At 35.8% G+C, this 17616-nt stretch overlaps 1 protein-coding gene across 2 annotated transcripts in view; it reads right to left on the bottom strand.

The window, feature by feature from the left end:
* The window catches only part of LOC139958808 (G-protein coupled receptor 54-like), a 72600-nt gene extending 55429 nt beyond the window's left edge, over positions 1-17171 (bottom strand). The window contains exon 1 of one of the 2 annotated variants that reach the window (XM_071956161.1): positions 16628-17171. The gene's annotated coding sequence lies outside the window, so the exon portion shown is untranslated. Of the gene's footprint in view, positions 1-3129; positions 3151-16627 lie in introns of those variants that run through there. The other variant, XM_071956162.1, reaches the window with a different exon arrangement.
* Between the last annotated feature and the right edge of the window lie 445 nt (positions 17172-17616).

The raw sequence follows: 17616 nt of genomic DNA, 5'->3' as shown, positions 1-17616 counted from the left end.
GAACAATTGAAACACTTCTTTCCCTTAGTGACAAAACGTACAGCCCCAATATACCTCCCTGACACCACAAAAAGAACGTTGTCCGAATGGTCTGGCAAGTATACGTCTGTGACACGAGGTCTCAGGTGCAATTCCTACCTTCGCCTGATATGTCGCAAAGGGACAGTGGTCTAAGACTTCCTAGCAAAAAGGCAAGAGCCAGATGAATGTGTCCACATAGCCCCACCCTTAGTGAGCTCAAAAGAAATGTCCAATTAAGGTTAAATAGTATGCAACTTTACCAGAATGAAATAGTGATATGGCAACAAGAAGAAGCTACTTTAAAGATAAACGTTGCGAATATTTTAATTTCGCTTCTATTTTCCTATTCATTTATGTCTTTGCGATATAAACCTTTCGTTGGCCCTAAATATTCGTGATGTGTTTTATGGGGTTCTATCTACCGAAACCTCTCTGTTTAGGAGTAAAGTGAGATGTCATAACATCCGTATAGAACCCTAGCCAAAATATGACATTTTTATTTGAATTTATCTTTCGTCCAAAAATCTCATCACTTGAACGCCATTCACGGCTTCTAGGACCACAAAAAGAATTCCAGATACATTTCACGAATGATTTAAATACTGTAAATTAAACCTAGGAACCTGGCTAATGAAAAACATCTGTTTAAAGAAAGGTTATACTTTTCTATACGCTCAGCAGAATAAGAAATTATGATATTCTCATAAACAATGAATGTATACTTTTATTTCTCTGTTTATGTGGACGTTTATCTTGATATGGACGATAATATGTTATGTCAAAAATGATTAACAACAACACTGAGAGTAATGCGACCGCGGTAGGTGACAAATTTAGGAAGCCATATCGTTAGAAATATCTCACTCTGACGTGATGTCATGACGTTAGGGTTTTGTTTTTCGTTGCCCTATTAATAATTATTACCCGTGAAAGACATTACATGGAAGCTGTATTTAGATACGACATGTCATGTCTAAGGAATGGCACAAATAGTGGGAGCATGTAACGAGTAGCTGACAATTTAAGAAGCCATATTGTTTGTACTCTCTATATGACGTAATGTCATGACGTAGGGCTTTTGTTTTCGCTCCATTATCAGTATGATCTTTTCAAGACGTTATATGGAAGTTTCATTTAGATATTACAGGTCACGTCAAAGGATTGGCATAAAGATTGGAACCATTGAACGGGAAGTTAACAATTTAGGAAGCCATGTTATTCAGTTATATTGCAAACATTACAAGACTTTGTCAGAATTGAGCAAAAGTTACAACGTAACTGAAATATACCTTTACGCCCCTTTTGCGTTAGTACAACAGTATATTATTTATGCACCTTAGTGGAAAAACAAATACCAAAAAATCGTAAGACTGCACAAAGGGAACTAACCTTTAGACGTTGGGTGTGTTTTGTTTTGCTACGAACTCATTATTATTTAATCATATATCATATATAATTTTAAGTGATATGTGCAAGGTTCAGTTAACCTCAATTGAATCCTGTTCCAACCCATCTTGAGTGACCAGGGATCAAAATTCCAGTTACTGTCCATACTATGCAACCCAGAAAGCCACGAGGAAAGAATTTTCGAGGAAAATTCTGTTTTCTTTCTTTTAATCAATATAAATGTGTAAATCAACAAAATGAAAAACTGCCTGGGAAATTATGAATAAATGCTGCAAAACCATTTTTTAAACTATTTTGCTTGGAACTGGATTTCCACCAGTGGGCAAAATAAATAGCGTAATTATCTTTTAGCAGTTATTCGAAACTGAATGAGGAAAGACATCTTACCGACAACTTTCAGCTTTTAAGCGTGAGCTATGTTGAATTCAAATGTCATAAGTTGTCAAGCTACGTCATGGTTCCAAATACTATGTGCTTCAAGAAGTACTTCAAGTTGCTTTAAATTGATTACAGTGGTTCTTCTCAACCAAAGACACTTCATTTAGGTTTGCTAAGCCATTCCCTAGCTTGAATGCAGGCTTACTTGGAAATGGTCACTATTCCTCAAAGCTGTTTTCCTCACCTTGGATACGTAAAACATCTCGTTAGGTTTACGTTAACTTAGTAACATCATTAAATCATTCTGTAATGTTTCTTCTAAGGAAGTTCGTCACTGTTTGTTGATGTCGTCAGTGTCCTTAACTCAATCGCTTCCATACGTCGCGGTCATTATTCTTATTATTTCTTGAATACGACGAAACAGTTCTTTTTCTTTATAATCTTGAAGCAAACATCACAACTTATGTTTACTTATCGTCCAAGGCTTCCTAATATTTCTTCTGCATAGTTTTACAGGACACGTGCTTTCAGTTAGATATACAAAAATAAACTGATTTAAAGATTGTTATTAGCCTGGTTGATTTAAACCTGCCTTCCTAGTCGTTAGGTAGAATACAAAACCTGCAGATCATGTCATTGATTAAACGGCGCCAGCCTAAATTGAAAAAAAACACACACACAAAAAAACTGACTTTACTGTAACTTGTCCTGAACGGCCGAAGTTTCAGTGACATAATGGAGTTTTTTTTGTGGGGGATTTGAAACAGCCATGCTTTAACTTTCATCAATAAACTTACATGGTAGCGTGTTGTTAATGATCCGGAAGACAGTGACATGTGAACTTCTATTCATAGAAATTCGAAAATGTTTCGAAGATATATTTATCGTTCTCTTCTTGATTTTGAAGCAACTGATTAATTTTTCATTACAAAGATTACATAGCCATGTATATCGTCCCACTAAGTTTACCAAGAGAACTATAGATACTCTGCGCAAACGAAGGTTTGGACTCTTGTAGACCCTGGTATATAGTCTTCCCACTGTATGGTCTCGTCCACCTCGATGACAAGATGCAATAGGCTATATATAAAAGGCCTAGGTGTATATCTGTCATTGAAATATAGTGTTAAAGGCTTAGTGTGGATAGGCTGGAATAAAACGAACCTTTTTTTAAGGTTTTCATAAGATCTTTGATAAGTTATAAAGCAACATTCCATCATTTTATTTGTGTTCCTGTCTATATCTTTACCACTACAAATATTAATGCATGAACCATGAGAGATGGCATCAAATCAATCAGTGCAGCGCATTTAATATACTCACCGAATAATGAAGAATCAAAAGACTTTAGAACATGCAGAAGATTTCTCTTTGATTGTAAAATTGCGTCGGTGCACAACCAGGGGACTTTACGAATGGTGTCAACTCATGCATTAGTAATTCATTGTAGTTGAAGAAACTCTGACAAAAGTTAAAATGAAAAACAAGAGAAAGACGTAGATTAATCCATCACGTGTTCTTCAATACTTTAGAGAAAAAAATATCTCATTAAATGATCTGTGGGAATAACGTCACCCACAAGTATGGATCAAAAGAGGTACTGTCTCCTAAATGTATACATTTTTAGCTCTTTCCTCTTACGAGCTGTGGTGTAAGAAGCTAAATACTCAACTTACATCGCGGTCAGTTTAGATAGTAAAGAAAAGTTATTGCACTTGTTTGTTTTCCATTTCCAAGTGGGCTTAGTATTTTATCCAAAATATAGTAATAGCGATGAAATATCAAAGCTTACAAACAATTCGTCCCTGACGCCGTTCTTCGCTCCGCGCGCACTAAACGAGAGACATATATCTGATATGACGTCATGAACCCTATAGGTCAGCATTACAATCACATGATTCATCAAATGCTTTGGTTCAGTTTGTTTGGTGCTTGGCAGTAAGAAACAACAATATATTCATTTGACTATATAATTTTGAGTGACTATATATATATACAAAGAACAATTAACACGCGTTTTTTCTCACTGTATTCTAATAACTGTATTTTTACATTCTCTACGGTTACAAGTAAATATGCTCCATGACACGCTTTGCAGCAATACCAAGAAGCCACATTTTGCAGGTCTAAAACATGAGGGAAATGAACCTTGCAAGCGCTTAACAAATAAATAATTCCCCCATTATGTTTTAGATAAACGGTTTCTCAGTTGCAAAATTCCATGTTGGTCTATACATAATACTTAATTTTTGTCTCGAAATTTACTGAGTTTAAGTTTTCTCAAATGTATGGTGATATATATTGATGCGATAATTTCATTACGAGCATTGGAGGGACTGGTGTTTTACAATACGTTACGGTGAACTTATGAACCTGCATGTTAATCGATTTAACTGCCCCACGGCCCCTTTAGGATTTACAGAAACCTCAGCGCCGAACTGGCAGTTCTTTATTCAGATGTAGTATCGTTAAATTGTATCTCCAGTGTTCGTTCCTTCGAGTGTTCTAATTTCACAATTTTAATTGAACGGATCTTCATGTTGTTGCTCATAAAATGCAACAAAACACATTTAGCCTCAGGTTTTTGTAACTGTTGTCTTAGGTTTTTGTAACTGGTGCGCTTCAAATCGCAACTCTTTTTAACTCTACAAATGGCATGGTCGATGTGTTTATAATAAACCACATGTCCGTTTCATTATAACTGTTCGGACCTTAATTTTTAAGAAACAGAACCTTTACGGAATGGCTAACTTCTGACGAAAGACGAAGAACTTCATTATAATTATGTAATAAGTCGTGTGGATCCTAAAGGAACTGATTAAAATCCTTAGTTTGTGACAGTTATCGGTTCTTGCAGTGTATTATAATACACTGTATAACTTGAAGTATCTTCACGTGTTAACAGTTTTTACAATCTGTTTATACCCACACGATGGTAGATGTTAATATATCCATTGTCCCCGTACGTTATTTCGATTTTAAAAAGTTTCAAGACTATCAAAGAATTCAAGACTTTCAAAGAGTTTCAAGACATTCAAAGAGTTACCTTTCACTGTAATCAGCAGATCATTTATGCTCCCTTTACACGTTACTCTTTGTATAGGTCAAGTTCAAAACAATCAAATGGGTAACATCGAAACAGTGTTAGACAATACCGGCGATGGTAACTAAATTAGGTATAACATAATAGGCAGGTTACCATATTTAAGACAAAACTTTACTATATAAACATCAAACGTGACTGAATTGATAATACAAGACGGAGCACTCAAACAATGTTAAAAGTGAGTAATGAATATTAAAGTGGTTGGTTGAATTAAATATGAGTGAAAGTATAATGATTTAAATTATCGAGGCGACGACAGAGTGGTCGTCTAATCAGTGATTTCATTCGTTGGGTTTCAAATTAGTAAATCATGACAGCGTGTTTTAAAAACGAATAGAGTAACTATATAACATGGGATTTGTTTAGATTGAGAAATAATACCTACATTTTAACCAAAGAATAAAAAAGAGGCACATAATTACAACTGACGTGTATAACTATATAATTGTATCTAATTTCATATGGCTCATCAAGCATATTTTTTAATGTTTAAATTTATTTAAATATAATTTATTATTAACCTTGTCTCAGGATTGCCTCGTCAAGAACAATATCCGGTCCATATACGTGTCCAGATCGAAGACAGAGGAGAAATAGACTCTAGGAAATGATTTTTTTTTTTTAAATTGTGTAATCTGTCATGTATTTGGTAATCAACTTTCATCTTTACTCTGCAAAATCTCTTAGTACAAGGTTACATGAATATGATATATATGATATATATATATATATATATATATATATATATATATATATATATATATATATATATATATATATATATATATATATATATATATATATATATATATATATATATAAATATATATATATATATAAATAAATATATATACATATATCTCAATGTTGAATTTTTTTCAGTAATACTAAGAACTGCACCAAATGTTGTCGCATATATTATATTATAATTGTGAATATCGGCGTGTTTCACAAACAATTCAATGTTTTTATCGCTTCTTACCAGACGAATCGATACAACTTTATGCTAATACACAATTTCTGTTCAAGACAACAATTTATTTAAACGTAAATAGGGCAATCGCATTAGTCTACATTTGAATCCGTGTAAACTAAGCAACTTACATAAAAATGCACAATAATAAACGGAGTTATAAATTCTAGCTCGTAAGTTCGTAAGAAAAAGACTCTATATACAATTACATTTCGAAATGTTGATGTGAATTCCTCAGGGAAAATTCGTAGGAATAAATCTCAACATCAGCTTCTTATTACATACAATTCTTAAATAATTCAATTTGATGGCGAATTGAGTGTTAATATGGCTTGATAGAAGTTTCGCTATTATGCGTTATGCTTTTTCCGCCCACATTTTCTTTACAGAGTAATCTTCATGTAAATATATGTGATTTATCCTCGAAGCTCGCTTTTCGGGGAGTTTGCTTCTCATGAATAATTTGACAGCAAAATCAATCAACGTTTTCAATAATAACCGATGACATTAGAATGCAGTTTCGAATCCCTTATTCCCCCCCTCCCCACTCCCAATATATGGTACAATTACTGAACGAATAACCTAGTAAAAATTGGACCTTCTCGCATGATTATTGCATTGCGAATCAATTGTGCACAGAGAAACTAAAACATCTATTCTTCGCTTTATACATATATATATATTCAGGAAACTCTGTGTCTCGAGTGATCAAGGTATTTACATAATTAACATGGTTCAGAACATTAGAAAGTGGGTCTTGGATCGACGATGTACGCACTTTTTTTCATAGCAGGAGACGAGAGAAAATTGGTCCGACTGATAAAATAATTTTTGAAAATTTGCCGGTTAATGACCTGTGCGTACCCTAGACGTACGTACATGTAAAAACAAATTGTTTGAAACGTTACGTGAAAAAATGAATCGGATGTTTATTAAAGCGTTACGTACGTTACCATATATTGGACATGTGTGTATTTTATCTGCGTAAGCTGTATCAATGAGGCATTTGACAGGTGACAACAATGTTCTATAAAACCATATTAGTTATCTCGTGTTACGTAATTGTAAGCTTTGACTTACGTTCACTCACTTATACAATTGTTTAGTACGCAAGTCTCCCTGGATTAAAAAGAAAAGTTTCCATCTTAAGATGTAACAATGTAAGAAACTATTGTATTTCCGGATGGATTGTATTGTTTTCATGATCATATAAATTGCAATCAAAATGTCCCATCTTCCTAGTTTTAACTTCAAAATGGCAGATAGGGTAAGTATAACCACCTGCTTTTCAAAGTGTGGGAGGGGATGAGGAGGGGGGTAGGGACCCATTTTAGAGTCGCCAAAATATTTCGGATGAAAACATAAATTGTTGATGTTTGAAATAAAAAGTTGAAAACATCTTGATCATTATTTACTTTTAAATAAAACACCCCTTTCCAACTAAAAAAACCTTAATCATATGAATGACTTCTCAAAGGGGGCGGGGGAATACCTCCACCCCTTAGACTTTTTCGTCAGGCCACAACATCCGCAATTGGAGGGTCTTCAAGATGAAGAAGGTAAAAATTGGGGTAACCAAGCAAAAAGTTTGAATACGAGGGATAAAGCCGACCAAAATAATATATACATTTTAAACAAACTCCATGTTAGCAATATATGTTAGCATTAATTCCCGTGTTTTATCCACCATTGCTAATCAAACTTATACCTTTTCCTGCCCCTTTCATCTCCCAATTGAGAGTCAACTTATGACAAATAACTTTTAACATTGAAATACTTCCAAAACTTGAAATATCTGCAGCTATTGAGGTTTTCATTGTAGCATAGCATTCATTAAGTGAAAGACAGATTCCTTTGTCACTTGAGAATCGTGCAGCAAAGGCGCGGTTTACTTAGGTCTACTTTAGTCTGAAAATATTCAAATCAACCGGAAAAGATATTAGATGAAATAGTTATAATAAAAATATTAATATTAATAAAAAATCATTCTTCGCGGCTAGATTCAATCGGGACCTAATCAATTGAACTCGATGGACTGCCAGACGACAAATTCATTTCTTTCGCATAACTGATTCTTTCTGACATTTTTGTTGTTTTAATATAGAAGAATGTTATTTCATTAAGAGGAATGTCCCAGGAAGCCATTTATTAAATGAAACAGAGTCGAGATTTAAGTCTATGTGGACTACTTCAATGGGACATACATATTTGTTTATGTTAGTAAGAGACGTTCACTGACGCCTCGGTACGAATGTTCATTTATTTTGCTGTCGGCATTTTATGACATTATGTAATTAATGAAAAAAGAACTTCCTCCACGAAAAGTTATCAAATTACAGTGAATGTAATGTAGAGAGTAATTAAAAGTGATGTCAGTTTGTGTATAGAACTTACCTAAGTAGGATATGACGTCATACTGCCCTGTTTTAAAACGTAGAGAATGTTAATTACCGATATTAAATTTCCAGGCATACCTGGAGGAAGTTATATATCCACGAACTTAGAATTATAGGTCGAATTAAGTCATTTATTAATTTAAGTTGGAGAGACTTAACATAAAACGAAGTATAGGCCTTACACTAACAAAACGATGTGTGAATTGTGTTATTAAGTTACGTCATTGTAATGTTTTAGATTTACTTCCGGTCTGTCAGTGTAGCTATGAGGAATAAACGAGACATAAAGCAAAGGTATGGGAGCTGACACGATAAGTTTCTTGCATGCAAGACCGTAGACCATTTTCTATATAACAATTAATAATAATGATGATGATAATGATGATAATGATGATGATGATGATGATGATGATGATGATGATGATGATGATGATGATGATGATGATGATGATGATGATGATGATGATGATGATGATGATGATGATGATGATGATGATGATGATGATGATGATGATGATGATGATGATGATGATGATGATGATGATGATGATGATGATGATGATGATGATGATGATGATGATGATGATGATGATGACGACGATGACGACGACGACGACGACGATGACGACGACGACGACGATGACCATGACCATGACGACGATGACGATGATGGTGGTGGTGACGACGACAACGACGATGACGATGAAGATGACGATGAAAATGGCGATGAAGATGCTGATACCCTTCTATACTGTCTTCCCATTTTATGCTTCAAAGCACTAGTGTTGACAATATGAACAGGTCCTAACCTTTATCTGATAGAAACATGATATTCATACTTCTAATACTATTAGCACGACCCCTGGACATGAAAGTACATTATAAAACGAAATGTCCCAACTGGGTGATAAAGGGGAAAAAGTAATGAATTAGGCAAAGTTGAACAAACATCGTTTGCAAACGGCAAATTTTTACATTTTTATAACAACTGATATTACACTACTTGCGCAGTTAAGGTTACCTCGAGGATCATTCATGGTGCCACTAAAAGCTCCTTTCACTTATAGTCATATGAAGGGGAAAAAATAGGTGCTGGTTATCCTGTCAATTTGGCCTTCTATCCCGCATTTCAATTTCGCCTCAGAAATTTCAAAGGGAATAAAATGTGAAGGTTCATAGTATAGCGTGTAATGTTTACAATGTGGTGCACGGAACTATTGTAAAGCTGTATTGACTTCAGTCTCTGGGTACCAACGGCATCACTGACTGCACAAATTAACAGATGTGTTATGACAGGTAGAGAGACACATCAGGGGGAACATGCTCACATAACCGATCTTCAATGAAAAAGGACATGTAACACACAGAGACACAGCGGGCTATTGGATATAAACACGTTATTGAGGACAGACTTATTATCCAAAGTTTGCATCAATGTTACATTTATGTGGAAACCTTTCAAACATCGCTTTTACTTTCATTTGGTTTTGACAAAACCGTCTTTAATTGACAAGGTTATTCATGTGGTTACCTTATGTATGTAAACATCTCATTGTGTTTTCAAATCAATTATGTTACAACTGTTCAGTAATTAGCTTTTCGAGTCTATCAAATATGGACGACAAGAATACGACTTCGAAGATGTGCTGTCTGTAATATGAAGTGCGAAAAGTCTCTCAAGGAGACACGTCGTTTATGATTCTATAAGAGCCAATGAGAGCACGAGAACAGACGCATGACATTTTAAGTCGACCGAATATCTCGAAGTCAGGACTGATGGCACGTTTGGCGCACCATACACGTTCATGTATATTTAACCAATGTGAAAGAAGGATAGCGGAAGACTTGAACTAAAGATATGGCTCCAAGGAAAAGGAAGTATGCTTTTGACTATTCCAGAATGGATAAAGAGGAACGTTTTCCCTAAAAAACAGGGAAAATTAATGGGTAGACGTGATATATCCTGAGGTTACAAGAATTTCCGTGAGATAACAGTGATCAAAGTCTTAAATCTCCAGTCGTTTACAACAAAAAGGAAACTGGTTGGATCAGATTTTCACTCCCACTTTCGAAAATTAATTTTTTTCTTCTTTTTTAGGTCGAAAACTAGATTTATCTCAAATGATGAGAAATTCAGGGACGAGCTTACACGTTTTTAATGATAAGGACAATCATTGTGACATGAAAGGCAATGTAGTTTTTATTTTGTGTTTACTTTGTTTGGTTTTCATTTGTCAAAGATATTCATTTTAGTTAATTAAACCTTCCAAAACAGGCTGAAACACTGTCATTTTTGTTGAGGTTTTTGTCAACTCAAAAAGTTGATCAATTACATAATAACACATAAATTCTGAACACTACGTTGAAATTTTTATAAAAATATCTAGAAAAGATATGCACAGACGCTTTCTCTTCAATCTTAGAGTACACGTTGTCAATCTCTTCACAGAAAGTAACTTTCTCCTTCAAGGACCTTCTCCATACCCCATAATTTAACGCGAAGGGGATAATTGTGATAGAGGCCGATAAGCTCCTAAATGACATCACGTTTTCATTGGATAACACTGTCGTCTGCCGCTTTCACCTGAAATAACGTTGGGCTTAAGGCATTGTTACACGTTGCTAAGCAACCACACGTAGAGACACTGTGGAACGGTCAGGGTTTTCTCCATTTCCCATCGAGTTCCGTTTCGAGAACCCAACAATAATATATATATATATATATATATATATATATATATAGTTATGATTATTAAAGAAGAAAAAGCCATACCGTTCAAATCCCCAGCGAAGGTGAAAAGAATTAGAAGCTGGAAATGTCTTTCAACCGATTACTTATACGACATGCCTCATAAGATGATCACAACTATAGGTCCACAGTGACCATCTAGAGCAGGGGTTCCCTAACTGGGGTGCATGAACCCCCAGGGGTGCGTGAGTCCATCCGAAGGGGGTTCGTGAGACGTTTCTGAAAGTCAAAACTAGAGTACTTTTTGTTGAACTAAAATCTAATATATAATATAATTTAGTAATGTACACAAGTCGTACAAATAATTGATTCTTAAGAAAATTTGGATGCAATTCAAATTTACGCATTGCTAATCAAGCTGATGCCAAGAGTGAATACCTACATCACAGGTGGCGTTATAGTTCAAACGGACGCCATCTTGAAACTATCGAAGTCTTCCATACCGTTCAAATCCCCAGCGAAGGTGAAAAGAATTGAAAGCTGGGAATGGCTTTCAACCGATTACTTATACGACAGGCCTCATAAGATGATCACAACTAGGCCCAACTTGACCGCCATCTTGAAACTATCGAAGTCTTCCTTCCTAAAAGACCAAATATAGCTAGGATAGGTATTTAAAGAAACCAACCAACCAAAAAGAAAAAGCAGATATAGATGTCTATTTTGGTATTTAAGAGAAGCAAGAAGATTTGCGCCAGCGAGAAGGCAGGAAAAGATGTTTATCGCCATGTTATTATCAGTCAAATTATGCAAGAGAATGGGGGTAAGGTGAAATAGCTTTTGTTTACAGTTTCGGCGGTAAGATGGGAGGTTATTATTAACACATGAATTGCTATATAGGTTGTTATTTCCTTGGTGAAACATATTTCAGGAACCCTATATTTCCAAACATTAATAATGCACATTAGTAATATAATAATATACACATTATACACACAAGTAAATAAATACGCATAGATGAATACACACAAATCAATACCCACACACAACAACTTGGCTGCTTCAGGTTATATGCCGTAAGCAGTGAAGTAACCTATATATGCAATCAAGTTGGCGTATTGATTGAAAGGTGTGTTGTATGGGAGTGCGAGTTCCTTAATTCACTTTGGTGGGTTCAAATGTCATCAGAGGTCATATAAATAATAAATGCATACAAGTCTATCTCAAGAAAAAATAACAAGTTGCAAATGGAGATAAGATTTACAAAAAAAAAACAACAACATTAAGTAATGAAGAATGGGAAGACAATTAATTTTTGAAAATTCGTTATAGAACGCTGACAATATAGTCCTTCAGGGATGGCTTTCGCATGAGCACATGAAGTAATCGTGTAGAACATAGACAATCCAAGAAACCAGACATAGAAAGAGAGCGGAGAGAAAGAAAGAATATGTAGGGCAAAGAATTCGATAAAATCCACCACATTCAAGAATGCCATTTCATGTTGTGTCAGTGTTGATATATTTTTTTTTCTTGTATCTCTCCTTTTTTTCGTTTGGCATTGTAATATATGTGTTTGGCCTATATATGGCTGCATTATCAGAATCACAAGCTGTCATTGTCCTTTTAATGAAATACTGTTACAACTAACCACATTAATGACCAGTGGGGTGTATGAAAATGTCAAGCTACTTGCTGGAGGCGCCTAGTTTGGCAAAAGGTTACTGACATTGTCAATTGGCTCACATTTAATCTTATACATTCGAGTGACTGAACTTTCTGCCTGGTTAAACCTATAGAGACAATTGAACTAAACAGTGTTGCATTGAAGAAGGTATTGAAAAAGAACAAGGTAGCAGGGCCACTGTTAGGAAGTGGTTGTTTGTTGCGCACAGGACGATGGGGCGGAGGAGGGGGTTGGGGGAGGGGGTAGGGGGTCGAGGAATGCAGGATGGGAATAACAATGGAATGCTGAGTGTGGAGTGTCGTACTTAGACTAATTGTGTGCTACGTTTACGATAGGAACAATAACTGATTACAAAAAATGATTTAATTGGCCATACTGCAGGACAGAGTGCAAACGAAAATATATGAGTAACTGATAACCGGTTGTCTTTATTCTGTACCTGTAATCTACGTCACTGAATTGTCATCACGTGACACAGCTATGAATATTTCCAAATATTCAGCAAATCGTAAAATATACAGTGTATATGGGTAATTGTTCCGGGGATTACAACCGGTGTAAATGCTGCGCGCAAAATAAATTATACCTTATATCCTTTTCAAGAAAAAGAAGCATCTGTTTGCTTCTATTGATTGATAAATTTGTTTGTGTGTGTGGAATACGGTACTTTAGACAGACAATATATTTGCGTACTGGTGTCAGATGAGTGTAAATTACTTCTTCATCATGTATATGCGACAACAGGGGCGAATTCAAGGTGGCCTGCCTCTGGGGATCACTCCCAAACATATAAGTTATGTAATATACAAATGTACTCTTTCATACATATAAATTTACATATAGATGTATGGAGTGTATTTAATGTATAACATTATTACAGTTTCAGATGTATGTTCAACTACGAACGAACAATTTTAATACCAGTATATTTCTGGTTGTCTAGGATTAATGTTGAACATTCATATGCAAATAACTACGGTATACGTTTGTCGGGATCTTATGACCAAAGTCTTCACCCAGATTCAACTCAAAATGTCGCTTTAATTTTTTGTTACCAATAAATCAAGATTACCTAAACGCATTGAGTTTCATTACGAAACCTTTTAAGCAAATTTATTGGTTCCTCTCGCCAGAACTTCTATACTTTGTGATAATGCTGCAAGACCTGTGAATGCTATTATGGATTAACCCCTATCTCTTGCCCTAATAATGTGCAATTACCTTCTAATCAACCGAATCATTTGTGGACAGTGACATATCATCGGCCAGGTTTGCCAGCTAACCTAGTCCTAGATACGTCCGCTGGGAAAATGTTTGAGAGTAGAAAACTTGGTGTGGAATAATCTCAACAGAATTAAATCAATTAATTACATCATTTGTGCATTTACAGAAGAAGTAGGTCTCTCGTCCTTTCCCCTGAAATAACGTGCACGAGACGGCATTCGAAAACAATATATTATATATGTCTAAGTATACATAGTCCTAGATATGAAGCATCGGGCCTGACGACCGGAATGAGGGGGGGGGGTGGAGTCTGGTGGTCAATAATGAGTACATCGTGGAGTCCGTGGCAAATAATTGTCCAAACAAGTCCTCTGCGTATCATGACATACTTGGCGATGGTATTGGTTTGTAAGGCTCAAAGGACCCTAAGTTGGTATTTTGGTTGGTAATTACAACAACATTAGGCTAGACGGTGAATTTGTATTTCGGGTTATATGTTCTCTATTAATTTTTGTATGCAATAAATGGTCGTCTATACATGTTATTTTCGGAGGGGGGGGGGGGGTGGGGGTGGCTGAAGATTTCATTCTATGCTCCTTTTGTGATGTTACGTACATTCGATTTGAAGTTGATTTCAATTTCACTTAACAGAGACTGTTCACAGTGTTTCACAGTGTGGACATTCAATCAGCGTCCATGGCCTAGTTGGTAAGGGTGTTCGCATGTACAGTGAGAGTCCCGGTTTCGACTCCCTGTGGAGGCTGGAAGTTTTTTGCACTGTTCAGGATTTTCCAACTCATTACCATTTCAAATTTCTGTTTTGAATTTCTAAAGTTAATATCTTGTTAATCAAGATCATACAATATTTTACTACAACGTTCTGTTACTTACAATTACGGATAACTAGTCACATGTAAATATACATGCAGGAAGTTACTTCTGATTGGGAGGGGCACACTAGTAAACCTGAGACCGCAGGGAGGGAGGGGCGGGGGGGGGGGGGGTTCGGGGTCCAAATCGCCGGAAGCTACAGCAACACTTTCAACTTGTTTGTGGTTTCTCGTTGCGTAAAAAGGAGGAATTAACTTTGAAATGCATCTCCGTTTCCTCATTTTTGGTCTTCAGATTTTACAAATATCCGCTTACTTCTAAGGCAAAAATATTCCCTCTGGTGAGTGTTACGTGGGTTGGTCTGAGTGAAAGCTATACACAACACAGAGCTCTAATGTTACGACTAATAATGTAGCGCAGGAAAGTCCCTCCCCCTCCCAGTCTTTGTGACATATTTCTTTAACAAGGCTTCCTGCAACTCCGGTCCTCACCTTTTACCAATGCTTTTCCGAAGTTATTAGTTATTACGTTTTGCAATATCAATGAAAATCGCCATAGTAACCATAATAAGTTATTATATGCTTTAACTCATGGCATCTGTTGCAGCATGTTTAACGTTAAAACATTCAGGCGATGTTTATGATCAACGCGATCTGTGCGGGTTGCCTTATAAATAAACACAGCTGTGTGATGCCTGAGAGGTCTGGCACCGTCGATGTTCGAACATAACTTTAAAAAAAAAGAGGAATTGCTACTGATTTACCTGGCCAACGTTTTAATGTACAATGTTACTACATTTAATTCTTCATCAACTCCAATCACTTTACGAAGAACACAGAATCCCACCGCCCCCCCCCCCCCGCCTTTCTTTTCAGAAATTGTCCCCTTAATGTAATGACTCCAGTAGATGTATTCCCCTTTATTCTATGTGTGAGTGTCTTATATTACATCTCGCGGAAAGCTACCGCAATTTCAGTTATATTGATTTGTCTCTGTATGAAAAGGATGATAATCTCAATTGGATACCTGCAGAGTAACTTGGAAAGAACTTTTGCGTTTTAGTTTCGTTTATAGTTGAAGGAGAGGATCTATGATAATTAAAACTCAGTGAATATATATATATATATGTACTTGTAAGTATTAACAAGTCATTAATTTGGAGTCTCCTGGGGATTCTCATATTACATATTCGTAGGCAAAACGTAACGGATCCCGTTGGGAAATTGGCGGTGGTGGGGGATGGGTGGGGACGGGGATAGGGGAGTAGTGGACGGACTTGAATGTTAATTTGAATTTGGGCTCCAGTTATAATGCTATGACATTTGAGTTGTTTTAATTCACTGACATGAGAAACATTTCCCTTTATAGTGTAGATATGGAACTTTGAATCATAAGTCAACTGCGAAAATCATGCAAAAGGAAGTCCACATGCATATCACCTTTAAAGAAATATTTAGCGTTGAAACTGCCAAAATCTCATAGCACTATATATCGTCTCCAATCATATATTAAAATAAATGAATAACTAAGTAGAGAAGGTATAACGATAATGTTTTGCTTAAATGAAACATATGTAAATATATATTACTGCCTAAAGTACACTAAAATTGCTCATATGACTTCCCTATTATATTGTCAACTGCAGGTGGTGAAAATGTCCCATTTCCAAGTGAGAGTACAATAATTAGTGGGACACAAATTTTGATGGTTTTAGATTAAACGGTTTAATAATCAAGAAATGGAAGCTGACATATGATTGTCATTACATGAGACAAATTTGTTTCCTTTACTCCATTTGTATTAAAACTCGTCTTTCTTGATATTATTAGTTATGCAACATAGCAGGTTAAGACAAAACAAAAACCACACACACACAAGGGAAGAAGAGGAAGGAAAATAATTTTGACACTCTTACCTCTTTTCGTTTCTCTCAAAAATTCTCTTGAAGGAATATAGATTAAAATTCAGTCTTTGTAGCTGAGCTAAACAAACGTTTTTTTTCACATCTGCGGTAACTTGAAATGGCTGATAATCCTCCTTTTACCAAGACCGAGATGTTAAAGAAAAAGTGTCGACTTCCTTTTAAATATCAATAGAAGATTTCCCTCCTCCTACTCTGTATGATCCAAGAGCATTAGCATCCTATAGTACCGATTCCTGCCAACAAGGAAGTCTTAACAGTTCAATCCTTCCAAAACTGTCGTGAAGAAACTTATGGTATGACCTCAGCAGCGCCAGCGATTAATAAACTGAATCGAACACACTAAAGTTCATATTTCATCTGATGGACATATCGCACTGTCGGAGACACGGCAGTCAACGTCATCGGTTACCATAAGTCATCCATCGCAATTACAAAGTGAAAAGTGAAACAGTTTAGGAGAACTTATGGCGGAGGAGGGAAAAATAACCGAAAAGCACATTTTATAGAGGTCACTTATAAAGTTGTGATTGTTTGCTCATTCCCCCGGTATCGGAGAAAATACGAAAGCAACATATGCATCCATAAAATCAACGCCTGATGGATGGGGGATGGAGTTACAACATGTCTGTGACGTAGATACACGTCACAGTTCACTAAGAGAACTTTGATATCAGTGGGTGCGAATTGATGTACTGTATGAGCGAGTGATTATATGTAGAGCAAGAAATTATGTCAAACATACGGATGTTGATGAGTTAATTTGGGAGCCATAGCTAAGTATACTCAATCCAACTATAGGGAGGGAATATCAACAGTTTTCACCGTCTGAAGAAAAACATTTAGATTGTCATGTGATATAGCTTTGATCAAATTCATGATAGAAGTTTGCTACTGATTTGCTATTCGCCAGGTGGCGCACTCTACGATTTGGATCATACTGACAGGCGTTTAATACTATATATACTCGTTGAAAAAAAAAC

This window comes from Apostichopus japonicus, chromosome 18, assembly GCF_037975245.1.
Source record: "Apostichopus japonicus isolate 1M-3 chromosome 18, ASM3797524v1, whole genome shotgun sequence".
In the NCBI taxonomy this organism is placed as follows: Eukaryota; Metazoa; Echinodermata; class Holothuroidea; order Aspidochirotida; family Stichopodidae; genus Apostichopus; species Apostichopus japonicus.
This window is presented reverse-complemented; position numbering and strand designations above follow the sequence as displayed.